General features: G+C 44.5%; 1 protein-coding gene across 31 annotated transcripts in view; it reads right to left on the minus strand.

The window, feature by feature from the left end:
• The window catches only part of adgrl2a (adhesion G protein-coupled receptor L2a), a 485081-nt gene that overhangs the window by 342343 nt on the left and 122780 nt on the right, over positions 1-19958 (minus strand). The window lies entirely within an intron of this gene.

Consider the following 19958-nt stretch of genomic DNA (forward strand, 5'->3'; position numbering starts at 1 on the left):
TCCTGATGAAAGGCTTTTGCCCGAAACGTTGATTTTCCTGCTCCTCGGATGCTGCCTGACCTGCTGTGCTTTTCCAGCACCACACTAATCTAAACTCTAGTTTCCAGCATCTGCAGTCCTCACTTTTGCCAAGCTGACTTCTGTCTGTGCCCACCCCACTGGCACCTCCACATCATTTATTTTTCAATGATTCAGCCTCTATAGCTCTCTGGGATAAAGAATTCGAGGCATTCACTCTTTTTAGAGGGTAGTAACACAGAGGTTCCGGGATGTCCAGTTTTGGATGGGTCTTGGGGCAATTTTATTGTAGCTAACAGATACTGCCTCAATGAAAGGGTTTCATGTTTAAAACAAAACACTGGGACAATGAATGGGGGAGTCGCCTGTTCTCCCAGTGCAGCTTTTGTCTGGTTTGATTTGGTTTGGGTTTTATCAGTCTGGCTGCTGGAGGCTGCTGCTCAAAGAAACAGCGACATGGAAGAAGGTATTCCACGCTGAATCTCCCTGTCTTCTCTCTCTCTCCTTTACGACCCTGTGTTTGATTTTACGTTTTGTGCCAAGGGGTGTTTATGGGGATTGTTGCAGGAATTTGGGACAGCATCATTAAGTCGGGATGATCCACTGGGTTTTCAGATTGGTTACATTATTCTGTATTCTGTTCTCCTTATTTGCATTTCATTCAGTAACCTTGTAAATAAATTCAGTTTTGTTTAAAACTGAGAAGTTTTGACCAGCTTCGCCACTCCTGGGACATCCACTGTACACCTGCTCAAAACAACGAGACAAGTTAAGATCTGGGCTGCTTCTTGAAATGTTTCAAGGGGGTCTGGCCTGATCCATGACAAGCATCTTTACAGGAGAATGCCATCGGACAATAGGACAATTTTGCTCTCATTGCACCACCTTAGTGGTGATTTTTTTTGCCTTTTACTCATTCATGAGATGAATGTGTCACTAGTTAGGCACCATTTATTGCCCATCCCTAATCACTCAGAAGGCAGTTCAGAGTTAACCACATTGCTATAGGTCTGGAGTCAGACCAGGTAAGGGTGGCAGATTTCCTTCCCTAAACAGCATGAATGAACCCTGATGGGTTTTTCTGACAATCAGCAATGGATTTGTAGTAGCCATTAGACTCTTAACTCCAGATAATTATTGAATTCAAATTCCACCAATAGCCGTGGCGGGATTTGAACACGGGTCCCGAGAACGTCTCCTAGGAATAGATTAACAGGCCAACGATAATACTACAAGGTCATCTACTCCCTATGATGTGACAAGCCTAATATTGTATGGGCTGAAAATGTGTTGCTGGAAAAGCGCAGCAGGTCAGGCAACACATTTTCAGCTCTGATCTCCAGCATCTGCAGTCCTCACTTTCTCCTAATATTGTATGGGCCCAGGTTAGTGCTGTAAGGGCATGGGTTTAAATCCTCACCATGGAAGCCGGTGGAGTTTAAATTCAGTTAATAAACCTGGATTTGTTAAGTTTGTCTCAGTAATGATGCCATGAAACTATGGTCAAATTCTGTGCGGGAAAGATGCCTGGTTCACTTCTGGCCCTGAAGAAGGGCTTATGCCTGAAACGTCGATTCTCCTGTTCCCTGGATGCTGCCTGACCTGCTGCGCTTTTCCAGCAACACATTTTCAGCTCTGATCTCCAGCATCTGCAGACCTCACTTTCTCCTCACTTCTGGGGGGGCATGGTTAGCGTTGCTGCCTCACAGTGCCAGGGATCTGGGACTGCCTATGTGGAGTTTGCATGCTCTCCATGTGCCTGTGTGTGCTTATTCCAGTTTCCTCCCACGGTCCAAAGATATGCAAAAGGTTTTGTCCCTTGACGACTTTCCTGGCCCTCAGATGCTGCCTGATCTGCTGTACTTTTCCAACCTCCCATCTCTTGACTCTGACTTCCAGCATCTGCAGTCCTTACCGTCTGCAGGTTAGGTGGATTGGCCATGGGAAGTGTGGGGGTAGAGGATGGGGGATGCGGGTCTGGTTGAGATGCTCTTGGGAAGGTCAGTGCAGACTCAAAGGGCTGAACAGCCGTTTTCCGCACTGTCAGGGTTCAATGAAGCACACAGGGTTTGGTCTGGTGCTGACAAGTTGATGATAGATCACTGACCAGTGCTGTCAGGCCAATTGCTCAATGAGCACTGTCCTCAGCCAATGTCCATTGTTCGGAGGACTGCGTTGTAAAAGCTCAGCTTCGTCAGTTCTCAATCCTCCAGGGCAAAATGCAGTTGTTGTTGTCGCCAGGGTTCCTCCTGGCAGAGTGCCAACTTGGGCTCCATCCCTTAGGGCCAGGCCGCAAAGCCAGGTTAAAAATAAAACGCAGCCAGAAATGGTGTTCCATTAATAGGCTGCTCTGAGGCCCATTTTATAGGATTTGCTCACAGGAGCCCCTCTGGCCACGGAAGCATTTGTGTACAGAATTACTGAAGGTTCCTGATCTTTAAAAGATTAGCAGGCTGGATTCAGAAATGAGCCGCCTTACTTCCAGAGACTTTTATGGCACCATTACATTCAGCTTTATAGCCATAAATGGGCCCCCACTGTTTCTCAAAACAAATAAAATATAGCACTTAAATATTATAATCATCAAATTTTACTTTCTAGGCATTTGAAGTGGTTTTACAGCAGCATAATGAGCCAATCTTGTGCCAAATGGTGTTTAAAAGCAAAGTGGTAAAAATGTACAAGGTACTCTGTGTCTCAATGCTCAACAATCTCCAAGATGGTCTCCCCACCCTCACTCGGCAAAAGTGAGGGCTGCAGATGCTGGAAATCAGAGTCTAGATTAGAGTGATGCTGGAAAAGCACAGCAGGTCAGGCAGCACCCAAGGATGAGGAAAATCGATGTTTTGGGCAAAAGCCTTTCATTGGAATGAAGCATGAGGATTCAAACTTCGGAAGACCTTTTATACACATATCCGGTGCTCCAGTTCCAGAGGATTCAGTCACAGTAAGAAAGCGAATTACACGTCTTGGTTGATTGGTCATGAGAGGTTAAGGTCACCGCAACGCTTCCGTCTGATTCCCCTGCAATCCTAACAGGTCATGTTGGTGAGCCACCTTCCTGGATAGTCCACCTGATATTGGCACAGAGACAAGGCTGTGAAGGAGGAGGTTCCAGGATTTTGACCCAGCAACAGTGAAGACATGGTGGTACATTTCAAAGTCAGGATGGCGTGCAGCTGGGAGGAGGTCTTGCCAGGTTGCCCCCCTGCATTTAGTGTCCTTCACGGTGGTGAAGGTTATGGGTTTGGAAGATGCTGTCAACATTGCCTTGGTGAACTGCTGCTGTACATTTAAGTGGATGCTATATGGTAGCTGCAGTGCATTGGTGGTGTAGGGGCTGATTTTTAAAACGTTAGAGGAGTTGCCAATCAAGCAAGATGGAGTTGAGTATGGTGGAGGAGGGTACTGCAGAAGCTGGAGATTAAAGTTTAGAATGGTGCTTTAAAAGCACAGCAGGCCAGGCAGCATCCAAGGAACAGGAAAATCAACGTTTTGGGCAAAGGCCCTTCATCAGGAAGGACATGATGAAGGACTTTTGCCCGAAACGTTGATTTTCCTGCTCCTCAGATGCCGCCTGGCCTGCTGTCCGTTTCCAGCACCACTCTAATCTTGACTGGAGTTGAGTATACCAAGTGTCGGTGGAGCTGCACTCATCTTGGTAAGTCGGGAGCATTCCTCACACTCCTGACTTGTGCCTTGACGAGGCACGAGGGAAGTATTGAAATGGCTGTTTAGTTGCATTTCTGATCTGTAGTAACCCCCAGGACGCAGATGACAGTGAACTGAACAATGGTAATACCATTGAATATCAAGGGCAGCTAACTAGATTCTCTCCTATGGAAGAGGATCATTGCTTGGCACGTGTGGGACACAATGTTACTGATGTTACAATTGTACAATTAGTTTCAAAGCACATTCACCATAATATTGCCAGTGAGAGAATAGGAATGATGCGGAAAGAGTAACTGGACATCTGAGACTGTGGTGAAAGACAGAGATAACGGTCTATCTATTAAAATGGGTTTTAAATATTTCAAAGAAATAAGGAGGCCTGGGAAGGAGGGAGAATTCAATTTCAATTCAGGTGCAATGAAAGAAACAGAGAGAGAGGGGGAATGAAAGATTGAATTGAGAGAGAGAGAGACAGAGAGACAGACAGAGAGAGAGAGAGAGAATGCAAAATGACAGGCCATACAAACAGAAAATCAATATTTTTAAAATCACAAACAATCCACAAGCTGAAAGAACGAGATCCTACAATTTGAAATTGTTCCATTTTCTGGGCAAGAGAGATTGATTGGCCCTCAGTATCACAGGGTTCAAAGGATGCTGTTAAATACTGGGCTGAAATCTCTCCAGGTGATTAATGCAGAAATGTATGAACTGCATAAAACCGCAGAGAGATTAAGAGAGAGTTGTTGTTTGCAACAATCTGATGGTAGAGTGGAGGAAACCGTCCAGCTAGTTGTGGCAATTTATGGGCTACCTTACTTTCGTTATAATTCTGGGCTGACCCATGTATCAATGAAGATATTGTTCTGGTGCCGTTAATGCTGTTGCAAAATTTGCTCTTTCTTCTGCAAAAACTAAATCGGTCGAGAAAATGTGTGTGAACACGTGTGTGTGTGTGTGAACACGTGTGTGTGTGTGTGAACACGTGTGTGTGTGTGTGTGTGTGCGCGTGCGCGCGCGAGCAGAGGGGTTGTTTCTGATTGTGCCCAGGGGAACAACAATGTCCACGATAATTGATACCGAAACAAGGTCCGTTTGTACACTGCTCTGAAACAATAGGATTAACAGGCTTCCTGTCATTAGCACGCAGACAGGAGAGAACTGTGCAGCCTCAGGGAGAACTGTGTAATATGGTGTGTCAGATATATTCAAATAAAGACTTAACTATCCTTCACCAACTTTCACCATTCCCATTTCATGAGGAATGCAACAGCCTAATAGTCAAGAGTAAGAAATATCCAAATCTTCCATAACATAATTAAAAATGCATTAAGTACAATAGTCTCTGTTAAATGTGCACTCGACAAGGCCATAGAACAGGCAAGAATTGCATTTATATGTTTTTAATTGAATTATATCTTTCTTAACCTCAGGACATCCTTTAACAACCAAGGAAGTATTTCCAAACTGAAGTACTGATGATAACGCAAGGAAATATAGCTGTCAATTTGTGTGCACCAATCCTGTCAGAAGCAATGAGATAAATATATCCTACAGTCTGCTTTTAGTACCACTGGCTGAGGGATAATAATTGATCAGGACAATGGGAGAACTCCCCTGTGAGAAGTTCCAGAGGCTCTTTCTGTCATGAACACTGAGTGAGTCAGTGAGTTTTGGGTTCACTGAGACTCGGTGGACTACAGAGAGAATGCAGCAAGCACTATTGAACTTACTTAAGAAGACAGCGTTTCTCAAAAGTATTACACACAGCATCTTCTCCCCTCTCCTCCCCCACTCACCCCACAATCCCAGCCACCAACTGTCGCACTCTTGGTGATGAGGGGCCACAGTTATCTATAATTATGTATCAATGCCTTGCAGGAAGAAAGTGAATGTGTTACATTAAGTTTGTGGATGACACAGAAATAAGTGGAAAGGCAAGTGGTGAGTTAAGAGTCTGCTGAGGAATATAGACAGGTTAAGCGAGCAGACAAAAACTTGTCCGAAGGAAGATAAGGTAGGGAAATCACAGGTTATGCACTTTGGTGGGAAGAATGGAGGGGCTGGCTGTTAGTTAAATGGTGGAAGACTGCAGGAAGCTACAGAACAGAGAGATTTGGGAACCCTCACCCTAGCAATTAAGGCTAGCATCTAGCATCCAAGTTCAGCAGGTAACAGGGAAGGCAGGTTTCTAACCAGTAAGGGAATCGAGGGGAAAGGCAGGAAGATGGTGTTGAGGGTTATCAGATTAGTCATGAGTTTATTGAACAGTGGTGTCAACTCAACGGGCTGAATGGCCTACATCTGCTCCTACATCTCAGGGTCTCAGGAAGCACAAAATGAAACAAAATGAGTTTTGAAGGACATTCGCAAGCACATCAGGGAATTAGTTCAAAAGATAACTTTTTAGCTGCACATTAGGTGTTTTCTTCCTTGCTGTTGGCTATTGCAACAAAGTGATGGGACAACAGACCAATGTTCAGTCAATGTAAAAACGGATCAATTCTAACATAACAGGTCAGTTAACAGACTGATAAGGCACCTGAAGGCTTTACAACCTCACGAAGGCCTTTTGTGATAAAAAAAAAAGTACTACAACAATTTAAAGCCATCGCTGAGTTACTCAAGTTATTTTCTGTTTGACTGCCGTGGAGATTGCACACAATAGTTGGATGAAAGCTTTTAAGAACTACAGATCACCTCTTTACAATGTCAAGCAATTACCGAATGCAACCCATTTTGAGAAACTGTTCACCAACGGTAAGTAAAGAGACTTTGTTCCTTTTCTTCAGCTTTTCTTCCCACCTACACGACCAGCAAATCTCTTCCATCAGCGTCTTGTTAATTTATCAGTAATTTCCCCAAGGCTAAATGGCATTTTTGTTCTTTAAACAGAATGGCTCAAGCCTTGTGGCATTGCTTGTGTTAAGTCAGTCACATGGTGGGAAAGTGTATTATTTTCCTGATGGTGCGTCTGTGCATGAATCTGAGCAAATTGAATGCCTTCCAAAGGCTGCTTTCGAGATGCTGGGGGCATTTATCAGAGAGGAGGGCACTAAGTTGGCATACTTCCTGTTCTCCATCTCTGTTCAATTAAGGCTGGGCTTTTTTTTTTCATTTTTGTTTGTTCATGGGATGTACCTGCTGCTGCACGGACCAGTATTTATTACCCATCCTTAATTATCCGGGTCGACCACACTGCTGTGGGTCTGGAGTCACATGGAGACCACAGCAGGTTGTAATGATTGGAATGAGGTCAGCCAGGTGGACGTCATAGAATGTGAGTTCCTGATTGGAGTGGTCCAGTCAGGGGGCCCTGGCTGACAGATATAAACAGGAGTGTCTTGCTACTGTATTCTGTGCACTATTTTCCATTTTATAGGACTGTCTTGTCTGTGTTTATGATTTGGAGCTGCCACTGTTGGACTGGGGTGAACAAAGTTAAAAGTCAAACAACCAGATTATACTCCAACAGGTTTAATTGGAAACATTAGCTTTCGGAGCGACGCTCCTGATGACAACCACCTGATGAAGGAACAGCGCTCCGAAAGCTAGTGCGCTTCCAATTAAACCTGTTGGACTATAACCTGGTGTTGTGTGATTTTTAACTTTGTCTGTATTTGGTACTGTTTCCTTTTTGATATCTTACGGTGGGATTTGAAGTTCGCCCTCATTCCCCTGTTAACTGATTGCACGGTAGGGTTTGAGGTTTGGCCTTGTTGCCGCTTCTCCTGTAAATAGTGTCTTTTTTCATCTGGACCAGGTGGGGTTTAATTCAGATAAATGCGAAGTGCTACATTTTGGGAAAGCAAATCTTAGCAGGACTTATACTCTTAATAGTAAGGTCCTAGAGAGTGTTGCTGAACAAAGAGACCTTGGAGTGCAGGTTCATAGCTCCTTGAAAGTGGAGTCGCAGGTAGATAGGATAGTGAAGAAGGCGTTTGGTATGCTTTCCTTTATTGGTCAGAGTATTGAGTACATGAGTTGGAAGGTCATGTTGCGGCTGTACAGGACATTGGTTAGGCCACTGTTGGAATATTGCGTGCAATTCTGGTCTCCTTCCTTGCAAAACTTGAAAGGGTTCAGAAAAGATTTACAAGGATGTTGCCAGGGTTGGAGGATCTGAATTATAGGGAGAGGCTGAACAGGCTACGGCTGTTTTCCCTGGAGCATCGGAGGCTGAGGGGTAACCTTATAGAAGTTTACAAAATTATGAGGGCCATAGATAGGGTAAATAGGCAAAGTCTTTTCCCTGGGGTTGGGGAGTCCAGAACTAGAGGACATAGGTTTAGGGTGAGAGGGGAAAGATATAAAAGAGACGTAAGAGGCAACTTTTTCACACAGAGGTTGGTATGTGTATGGAATGAGCTGCCAGAGGAAGTGGTGGACGCTGGTAAAATTGCAACATATAAGAGGCATTTGGATGGGTATATGAATAGGAAGAGTTTAGAGGAATATGAGCCGGGTGCTGGCAGGTGGGACTAGATTTGGTTGGGATATCTGGTCGGCATGGACGGGTTGGACCGAAGGGTCTGTTTCCATGCTGTACATCTCTATGGCTCGATGACTCTACGCTGCTTTTTGTTTATTGTCAACTGTTTGTATTTTGTATGGTTTTATGAAATAAAGAAAATATAAACAGGAGTATCAGACATCCTGTGCACTATGAGAGCTGGCTCTGAGAGAGCTGGATCAGTGCCAAGGGCTCTCCAAGTGTAAAGGGTGACTTGGTAACAGGATACCAGCTTCTGTGGAGTTTTTTCACAGGTAAAGACAATAGATTTACTCATGTACTTTCAGAAAGGTAAAAAGATGGATTTTTACAACAATTAACATTGGTTACGTGGTTATCATTAGACTAACTTGTTTTAATTCATGTTTTATTTGATTAATTGGCCATCTGTCACGGTGAGAGTCAAATCCAGCCTGGGATTCTGCATTACTAGTCCACTGATATGACCACTATGTCACTCTGAGCTTCCTGGCATCTGGACTAAATATCTCATGTGTGTGAAAGAGACTCTGTATGAGTAACACCATCTGTGTGTGTGTGTATGTGGTTCTGAGAGATAGGGTGAGTGTCCACATGTGTATGACAGTGTAAGCATGATTGTGGCCATGTGCAGGAGTATCTGAGTGTGTGTGTGTGTGTGCGCGCGCGCGTGTGTGTGTGTACAACTGAGAGTGAGCTGACTGTACGTGTGTTTCTGTGTGTCTGAGGGAGATAAGCTGAATGTGTGCGTGACTGATCTTGTGTATGAGACCGAATGACTTTGTGTACATGCATGCACAACTGAATGTATATGAGACTCAGTGGTTATGTCTGTGTGTATGCGCATGACTGAGTGTGTGTGACTGAATGACTATATGCATGTGTCTGTGTGCGACTACACCTCTGTGTGTGAAACTGAGTGACTGTATGAATGAGCGTATAATTGAAAGTGAGAGCCTGTCTGAGTGTGTATGTATGTGTGTGTGAGAGAGAGAGAGAGAGAAAGAGAGAGAGAGAGATTGTGTGCACGCACGTGGCCTCAATATGTGTCACAGGCAGATGACTGTGTGTATGACCAAACGTATACCAGAGTACTGGGCTAATGGTAAAATTCATGGCAGTGTAGATGAACAGAGAGATCTCGGTATCTAGGTGCATAAATCCCTGAAAGTTGCCACCCAGGTTGATCGGGTTGTTAAAGCAGCATATGATGTGTTTGCTTTTATTGGAAGAAGGATTGAGTTTCGGAGCCACGAGGTCATGCTTCAGCTGTCCAAGACACTGGTAAGGCCGCACCTAGAGTATTGCGAACAGTTCTGGTCACCACATTATAGGAAAGATTTGGGAGCTTTGGAAAGGGTTCAGAGGAGATTTACTTGGATGTAGCCTGGTATGGAAGGAAGGCCTTATGAGGAAAGGCTGAGGGAACCGAGGTTGTTTTCGTTGGAGAGAAGAAGGTTGAGAGGTGACGTAATTGCGACATATAAGATAATCAGAGGGTTAAATAGGGTGGACAGTAAGTCTTTTTCCTCAGATGGTGAAGGCTAACATGAGAGGACATAGCTTTAAATTGATGGGTGACAGATTTAGGACAGATGTCAGGGGCAGTTTCCTTACTCTGAGAGTAGTAGGGGCATAGAACGTCCTGCCTGCAACAGTAGTAGACTCGCCGATGTTAAGGGCATTTAACTGGGCATTGGACATCCATATGGATAATACTGGAATAGTGTAGGTTAGAGGAGCATCAGATGAATTTCACAGGTCTGCGCAACATCAAGAGCCGATACTGCGCTGTAACATTCTATGTTCTATGTGTGTGTGATTGAATGACTGTGTGCATGTGCGCATGTCTGACCAAATGTGATGTGACTGAATGACTGTGTGCATATGAGTGACTTAATGACTTTGTGCACGTGTATACAACTTAACATAAGTAGGATTGAATGACTGCATCTGTGTGGGCGACTGACTATATGTATGCACTGTGTGCGTGGCTGAATAACTGTATGTGTATATGCATGCGTGACCGAACAACTGTATGCACACTTGTGTTTGTATGTTCTGTCTTTGTGTGTGCGTGTTTGTACGTAACTCAGCAGAAACATTGCTCAGGCTGTGAACTTCATGGGTCATGTCAATAGCTCTTGCACATCCCTGTTGCTCAGAAAAGGCACTTGCTAAAATTTTTAGTAGGCGTTTGATGTGTCTTCCCCAGCCAGCCAAAGGGCCAATTAACCACTTTGATGCGGGACTGGACTAACATTAAATGCAGTAAAAACAGGTGGAATCAAAGCAGTTGAATTTATGTATTTTGAATGGAGGGTGGGAGTTCGCTCAGAATCAAGGAGCATGTAAAAGTTAATTTATTTTTAGAGGAGACAACCAGGCAGGTTAACTAAAACAGTATCTAGCTAGAAACAGGCGCTAGTTTGTTGTAAGAAAGCATCAAGCTGGAATATATTCACACGCAGTCTTTTAACCTAATTCCTTCTGCTTTCTGTGTCTTTACATCTTCATTTCAAAACTATGCCAAAAGATGCCTTTCATTTACAGATGAGAATGTGAACATTTTAATTTTTATTTTACTGTCAGCTAGCTGAACAGCAATATGGAGTATTAATTGCAGATTATTGCTTATTACAGTTTAGGTAAGAAATGGAAGGATCTTTTAATAGATTTCTCCCCCAGACCAAGCCCAGTGTAATCATCTTTAGATTGATGTCAAGAAATAGAGACCATCATCCCAATGGATGCGGTTAAGGGGAACACCGTAGCTGTCCTCCAGCATGCAAGAACATTGAAGCCAGCAGATTAGGTGCAGTAACTGGACTGAAATAAATTCACTCCCCCTTTCCTCTCACTGAACAGGATACCCTGGGCTCTGCTCTTTAAGAAGTTTTACTTGCTACAGCTTTTTTGCAATGAAAAGCAGCTACTGCTGCAGAGTCTCTCAGCAATTCCAAGTCAAAATGACAATCCAGCTGCATCAAAGATAATAGAAACGGCCCTGATGCATTCAATATAACCCGATTACTGTCAAATGTTCAGCTTATTGTCAATTCCATAAATCATTCATCATGCAACGAGATGAGAGAATCACGTAGCAAAGAAAGAATCGGCTGTCATCGAGCAAGATTTACTCCTGCAGTTGACAGCTGTGGCTTACTCGTAGACTGAATCAGAAGGTTGTGGGTTCAGGCTACACTCCAGTGCAGCCCTGAGGAGGTGCTACATTGCAGGAGGCACCATCATTTAGACAGAGGCATCCCATCCAGAGGCAACCTCAGTGTGAAGGGCCATGATGTTGAGGTGCCGGTGTTGGACTGGGTTCAGATGCCACATGACACTAGATTATAGTCTAACAGGTTTATTTGAAATCACGAGCTTTTGGAGCGCTAAGCCTTCATCAGGTGAGTGAAAACTAGTGATTTCAAATGAACCTGCTGGATTATAACCTGGTGTTGTGTGACTTCTGACTCAGTGTGAAGGGGATAGCCAACATCACAGGGATTAACCTGTGAGGTCTCTCCTCAGTATTCTAGCCAATCCCTCTGCCAAAGATCAATAGTAGAAACAGATTATCTCATCCTCATGCATATATGGTCCTGTACACTTGATGTGTACAAGTTAGCTCTCTAATTCCTACTACATGCCAACACTTCAAAAGTATGGTTATAGAGCACTCTGGGACATTCTGAGGTTGTTAAAAGCACTACATAAATACAGGTTTTTTTGGGCATATTGGAAGGATGGAGAGGCCAATTGACCACATGCTTGGCCACATTACAAACAACATCTTCCAAGACTAATTAGTCCTGGTGTGGATCTGGAACGTCCAGTCTAGAGCTACATTCTAAACTACTGCCCAACAAGGCTGCCTGATACTCAACTCCCAGAAAAAGGGCAAACATTGAGAGACATCAGGAAAGGGAAGAGACAGAGGGGTTATAGCCGGGTGGAATTATCATTAGATTATTAATCCAGCGAGGAGAAAGTAAGGCCTGCAGATGCTGGAGATCAGAGTTGACAGTGTGGTGCTGGAAAAGCACAACAGGTCAGGCAGCATCCAAGGAGCAAGAGAATCAATGTTTCGGGCAGAGGCTCTTCATCAGGAATGAGCACTTCTGAATGTCTGAATGACTGAAACGTCAATTCCCCTGCTCCTTGTATGCTGCCTGACTGGCTGTGCATTTCCAGCACCACACTTTTCACTATTAATCCAGAGACCCAGGTTACATCTGGGAACTGAGACTGGAATTCCAACATGGATTTATGGCAGATGGTAGAACTGCAAACCAATCAGAAGTCTGGAATTAAGAGTCTAATGATGACCATTGTCAATTCTCAGGAAAAGCCCACCTAATACCCTTCAGATAGAAAACTGCCATTGTGACCTGGTCTGGCCTACATGTGACACCAGACCTGCAGCAACATGGTTGTCTCTTAACTGCCCTCTGGGCAATTAGGGATGGGCAATAAATACTGACCTGGTCAATGATGTCCACATGCAATGAAGGAATAAAAAAAAACCAAGGGAGCATTGGTCCTTGGAGTTGCAGGTAGATAGGATAGTGAAGGCAGCATTTGGTATGCTTTCTTTTATTGGTCAGAATATTGAGTACAGGATTTGAGAGGTCATGTTACGGCTGTACAGGACATTGGTTAGGCTACTGTTGGAATAATGTCTGCAGTTCTGGTCTCTTTCCTATCGCAAAGATGTTGTGAAACTTGAAAGGGTTCAGAAAAGATTTACAAGGATGTTGCCAGGGTTGGAGGATTTGAGCTAAACAGAGAGGCTGAACAGGCTGGGGCTGTGTTCCCTGGAGCATCGGAGGCTGAGGGGTAACCTTATAGAGGTTTATAAAATTATGAGGGGCATGGATAGGATAAATAGGCAAAGTCTTTTCCCTGGGGTCATGGAGTCCAGAGCTAGAGGGCATAGGTTTAGGGTGAGAGGGGAAAGGGGCAATTTTTTCATACAGAGGGTGGTACGGGTATGGAATGAGCTGCCAGAGGAAGTGGTGGAGGCTGGTACAATTGCAATATTTAAAAGGCATTTGAATAGGTATATGATAGGAAGAGTTTGGAGGGATATGGGCCGGGTACTGGCAAGTGGGACTAGATTGGGTTGGGATATCTGGTCGGCACGGATGGGTTGGACCGAAGAGTCTGTTTCCGTGCTGTACATCTCTATGACTCGATGACTCTATGTAACAATTGCTTTCCCTGTTTTAAACTGCAAAGTGTTAATAACTAAAACAGGCAAGAGTGAAAACCTGCCGAAACACATGGACAAAGTCACTTGCCAGAGGAATTCTCACCTAGGTTACCGCAATAACAAAATATGCAGTCAGGGGATACCCTTAAAGTGCTTATTGTTTATTGTGCTGAACAGGCAGCAAAGCTGTGAAGGAGTAAAACTAAAAACCGCCAACTCATTTACTCCTCAAGCCTTCGGCCCCTCGGGTATCTCCATCGGATGTACTCAGTGTGAAACCCTTCGTCCAGATGCTTCCTCCTGTATAGACTGCTGACTGCCTGCTCTTGCCGTAATCCAAACTAAATACAACTCAAAAATCTGACTGCAGATGTTTTGCTTTTTCCCATCCACTCCAAGAACGCCAGGCGTTCTTGGAGTGGATGGGAGGAGGCAAAACATCTGCAGTCAGATTTTCCACTTTGGCAGAAGAAAATAAATCGAGTTATTATTTCAGCTTCGAGTCCAGTGTGAGAGAGGGTCCTGGGCAATGCTATCAATGCCTTCATGGAACAAAATCAAACAGGGCTGGACTGAGAGACTGTGATTGAAAGAGAGGCAGGAAGTGAGAAATTGATAAGAGACTAGGGTGTCATAGTGGCTCAGTAGTTAGCACTTCTGCCTCACAGTGCCCAGGGATCCGGGCTCGATTCCTGTCTGTGTGGAGTTTGCACATTCTCCTTGTATCTGTGTGGGATTCCTCCCACAATCCAATGACGGGCAGGTTAGGTGGATTGGCCATTTTAAATTTCCTATAGTGTCCAGGGGTATGTAGGTTAGCCATGGGAAATGCAGGGATAGGGGGTGAGTCTGGATGGAGATGCTCTTAAAACAGTTAGTGAGGACATGTTGGGCTAAATGCCATTTCCACACTGCAGGGATTCTAAAGAATAACTGACACATAAATGGGAGGTGAACAGAGGGATAGTAACCATGTATGGGCAATAAGTAGGTGTCTAAATATGGATTAGGAATCAGCGCAGGCTTGATGGGCCAAAGGGCCTGTTCCTGTGCTGCATTGTATAATTGCAAGATGGGAATGAGACATAGAAAAGAGGAGAAGGAGTAAACCATTTGGCCCTTCAAGCCTGTTCTTCCATTTGAAAGAATTGTGGGTGATTTTCCAATTCAATATCTTATTCTGTCTTTCTCCCCATACCTTTTCATTCCTTTAGCCCTCAGAGTTATACCTAGCTCTTTCCTGAGACAGGGCATGACTTTGAAGGGATCATTTCTTTGCTCTGAGGGCCAGGTCAGTGAGCACAGGAATATAAAAAAAACAGGCTGGAAGGTCTCCCCATTCAGTAAGGAGTCTTAGATAAATCTATCAGTCCCAGTTGGCAGTGAAATAACTCCCCAGAGGCCAGCATTCCGACACCGAGTCACCCTTAATTTATACGTGGAGAGTGATTGTCATAGAGTCACAGAGATGTACAGCATAGAAACAGACCCTTCGGTCCAACCCAATCTAATCCCACCTGCCAGCACCCTGCCCATATCCCTCCAAACCCTTCCTATTCATATACCCATCCAGATGTCATGATTTTATAAACCTCTATAAGATCACCCCTCAGCCTCCGACGCTCCAGGGAAAACAGACTCTGGCACAGCCTTGTCCGAGCCAGTACCCACAATCTCTGACACTCCCTTTGGATCTGTCAGCCAGGGCTCCCTGATTGGTCCAAACTAAGAGCCCCAATCATAGAACTCATATTCTGTGAGGTCCACCTGGCTGAACTTGTTATGATCATGACAGAGAGCTGCGCTCCAAGTCTGAGTAAGGAGATTAGAGCGGATGTGACTGATCTAGAGTGGGGAGGTAATGACACAGTGGTAATGCCTGTGGGTTAGCAATCCAGAGCCCTAAGCTAATGGTTGGGGAATGTGGGTTCAAGCCCCATCATAGCAGATGGTGGAATTCAATAATAAAACAAAATCCAGAATCAAAGCTAGGCTAAAGACAACCACTGTTGACTGTCATGAAAAGTCCCACCTGGTTCATGACCATCCTTTAGGGAAGGAAATCAGTCATTCTTAACTGGCCTGACCAACATGAGACTCCAGACCCACAGCGAGGTGGCTTGTTCTCAAATGTCTTCTGGGAAATTAAGGACGGACAATAAATGTTTGGCCCAGCCAGCGGCAACTGTGAATAATTTATTTTAAAAAACCGACCTCACACATTGTCCCGCTCTCTCTCCCGCTGCACACCCAGGCATTAGGGAATCAGTAAATTTACTGGATGAGCTTTTCATTTCAAACCGGGTGTTAAAATGATCCATGAATACATGGAAATCAATACAATTGTATAAATAAATCAGTAACTGCCTGCTGCATTTCAAGGCCACTATGGAAGGGAAATTACTGGAGAAGATTCTTACAGGCAGGATTTACTCACATTTGGAACAATCTGGACTTATTAAGGTAGCATTGTGAAGGGGAGGTCAAACTCAAAAGTATTGTAGTTTTTTTTGAGGAAGTGACAGTGCCTCAAAATAAACCTGTTGGACTATAACCTGGTTATAGTTAACAATATGTAAGAAGCATCTTGACAGATACATGAATAGACAGGGAAGAGAAAGGCATCATGTGTTGGTGCAGGCTTGGTGGGCCGAAGGGCCTGTTCCTGTGCTGCGCTGATCTTTGTTCTTCCTTCTTTGAGGTCTTACGGAGTGTTCCGCATGAGCTGACATCTACAAAAGTGGGAGGCAGATAGCTCGTTGGGAGTTGGAATAGACCAGTCTGGATGGATAGATATCCAGATGTCCAGATGTATCACCAAATGTCAGAGAAGCAATCAGGAGCTAGAATTTCACTTCTCCTCAACCCTGGGGCGCTGCAACAAATCATTGCATAAGAGAAACCAAACCTCAGAGCTTAAAGGATTGAGCTGGGATTCTAGAAAAGCCTTTTTCAATTGAGACTCCCCATATGTCTCTGTATCAAGACATCTGGAGTGAAAGACAACTGCAAAAACAGCTAACAAACTAAAATGGCAAAGGCTGGCTTGTGCATCTGCCAGTGGTAACAAATAGCATCTTCAGAATGCTTTCTTTATATTGAGATATAAGAGTGCAAGGGGCTGAAGCAGTGTTGACAAATTGCCAAGTTAATGAAACAGCATTACAACTTCATTAAGTTATGATGGAGGGACTTGCAACGTAAAACTGCTCTGCAGCTGGTCGGAACTGTTGATGTAAATAGGACATACACACACATAATTACTCACAGGATCTCTCAAAATTCTCAAATGTGGCCTGCACTACTTTGAAGAGTCACAATTTAACCCTCAAGAACTCTGACCCCTCCACCCACGTATCACCACGGACACACACTAACTGTCGCAACAGTCCCAGTTTGAAACTAGTTCAGGTTCAGAGACCCGGTCAGCATGGATGAGTTGGGCTGAAGGGTCTGTTCCTCTGCTGTATGACCCAAGGGACTCAATTGCTCTAAGACCCAAGGCACCACTGGATCTGCTGAGTTATCTGGATAAGATCACACACTTTGATCCCTGGTCTGTACCACCCAGTTGATCTCAGCCCTGGCCTCATGGCATTTGTAGATGGCAGCTCATGTGAAAAGACCCTGGCTATTCACCCTCTCAACGGACTGGATGCCGATTTCTCTGGTTGGGGAATCTAGAATCGGGGACACAGCAATAGGATATGGAATAGACTGTTTAGGACTGAAATGAGGATTTCTTTTTCACTCAGAGCATTGCCACTGAGGACAGTGGAGGCTAGGTCACTGTTTTAACCAGCTCCTTATGAAATGGCACTCTCCATTAACCGGTGGAAATTATTTACCTCAAATACCGGAAGTTTACCGTGTTATCGGGGTTCCGACGAAGTCTGAGGTTGAGGGTGTGAGTGAGAAGGCGCTATGCCAGTAAGTTTTATTTGAGGCAAAGTTGCATCATTATTTGTTATCCTCAGCTACTATGCTTGCTCCATCGCAATCACTGTTGCACCTCAACAACAGAAAAGTTATTCACTGGCTCAAAAGTGCTTTCGATTATCCTGACTCTGACAGGCATCTATTTAAATGCAAATCTCTCCTGGTGACATCACAGAACAGGGGGAGGCTGTTCAGCCCATCATGCCTGCACCAATTCTATGCCCTTGGCGCTGCATGGTGGCTCAGTGGTTAGCACTACTGCCTCACAATCCCAGCCTTGGGCAACAGTCTGGGTGGAGTTTGCACATTCTCCCTGTGAATGCGTGGGTTTCCTCCCAAAATACAAGGATGTGCAGGTCAGGTGAATTAGCCGTAGTGTTCAGGAGATGTATTAGTTAGGGGAAGTCTAGAGTGATCGGTGTCAGGGAACGGCTCTGGGTGGGTTACTCTTTGCGGACTCGTTGGGCCAAATGGCCTGATTCCACACTGTAGGGACTCTATTTCAATCTCATTCCTTTCTCTTTACTCTTTCATTGGGACATTGAATGGAGCTGGCAAGGACATAATTTACTCATCCCAAACTGCCTTGTCGTGCCACTGCAGAAGGCAGTTAAGAGTCAACCACTTTGCTGTGAGTCCGTGAGACCATAGGAGCAGAATTAGGCCATTATGTCCATCAACTCTGCTCTGCTATTTGATCATGGCTGATATGTTTCTCAACCCCATTCTCCTACTGTCCCCTGTAACCCTTTACCCCTTACCAACAAGAACCTATCTATCTCTGTCTTGGATACACTCAATGAATTGGCCTCCACACAGCTATAACTTTCACAGAGTCCATACCTTCTGTCTGAAGAAATTCCTCCTCATCTCAGAGTTGTCCCTTCACTCTGAGGCTGTGCCCTCTAGTCTTAAGTCTCTCCTACAAGTGGAAACATCTCCCCGTCCACTCTATCCAGGCCTCTCAGTATTCTGTAAGATTTAATGAGATTCTCCCCCCCCCACCCATCATTCTCAACTCCATGCAGTATAGACCCAAAGTCCTCAACCACTCCTCAAATGACAAGCCCTTCATCCCTAGGATCAGCCTTGCAAACTTCCTCTTGACCCCCTCCAATGTCAATAAGTCTTTCCTTAGATACAGGACCCTAACTGTTCACAATATTCCAAATGTGGTCTGACCAGAGCCTTATACAGCCTCAGCAGTACATCTCAGCTTTTGCATTCTAGCCCTCTTGAAATGAATGCAAGCATAGCATTCACTTCCTAATTACCAACAGAGTTTGCATGTCAACCTTGAGAGAATCCTGGACTAGGGATCTCAGATTTCTGAGACCTTTCTTCATTTTGAAAATAGTCCACGTTTCCATTCTTTCTACCAAAGTGCATAAACTCACACGTTTCCACACTGTCTTCCATCTCTTTGCCAACTCTCCCAGCCTGTTCAAGTCCTTCTGCAGCCTCCACACTTCCTCAACGCGACCTGTCCCACCAGCTACCTGCTGAATAGGTCTGGAGTCACATGTAGGCCAGATCAGATAAAGACGACAGGTCTCCTTCACAAAAGGACATCAGTGAACCAGATGGGTTTTAAATGACAATCAATCAGGTTAGATTTCATGGTCATTAATACTGAGCATTAGATTTACAATGCCAGATTTTATGAACTAAATTTGAATTCTACTAGCACCAACAATGAAACCTAAACCCATGCCGCTAGCGCATTCGCCTGACCCACTGGTTAACCAGTACATGATCACTCTCTCCTCACAATAAAATACAGTACGCAGAAATAGACCATTCAGCCCAGGCTGCTGATGGTCTAGGCTCAAGCTTGACACAGGGTTAAATGCCCCTTTGGGATGGACAAATCCAGGAGAGTTTGTGAGAAACCTGAAACGTGGCCCGCTGTGAGAGATTTATTAGTTATTTTTGTTTTAAAGTGTGGGGAGCTGTAACCATTAATTATTCAGGCAGCATGCATAAGTGATAGAGAATATTTTGTGTGGAGACAGTTCAATAGCAAATGTGTATTCGCAGTTCAAGCATCCCACACTCACCGTCCATAATAACCCCAACAAATATGTAATTATTTACAGACATACTCCACATCTGCTTTAATTTGTCTCTCTGCTGTTTCTCCAATAATCAAATTCCATCCATTAAAAATGGAATCAGGCTATTGGGTCCCTTGAGTCTGCTCACGCAATTCAACTGTGGCTGATCTGAAACTTAAGCACTTTGCACGACCTTGGTTCTGTGACACCTTAATATCGAATAAGTAACGTGTATCAAACTCCTACATACAGTTGCTCTCCCAAAATCCTATTTCCTACTGATCTGCTGTTTATAACAGGAGGAGGAGGAAACTGCAGAAGAAAATTTCTGATTCACTCCCTGAAAGCGTACAGATTGTGGACAGGTTCCTGAAACCAATCCAACAATGAACCAACAAGCTATCTGATTGATTAAATCACCACAAGCCAGGACAACATGGTCACTCAGTGGTTAGCACTGCTGCCTCCAGCCTCAGGCGACAGTCTGTGTGGAGTTTGCACATTCTCCCCATGTCTGCGTGGGTTTCCTCCAGGTGCTCCAGTTTCCTGCCACAGTCCA

This window comes from Chiloscyllium plagiosum, chromosome 11 (assembly GCF_004010195.1).
Source record: "Chiloscyllium plagiosum isolate BGI_BamShark_2017 chromosome 11, ASM401019v2, whole genome shotgun sequence".
Lineage (NCBI taxonomy): Eukaryota > Metazoa > Chordata > Chondrichthyes > Orectolobiformes > Hemiscylliidae > Chiloscyllium > Chiloscyllium plagiosum.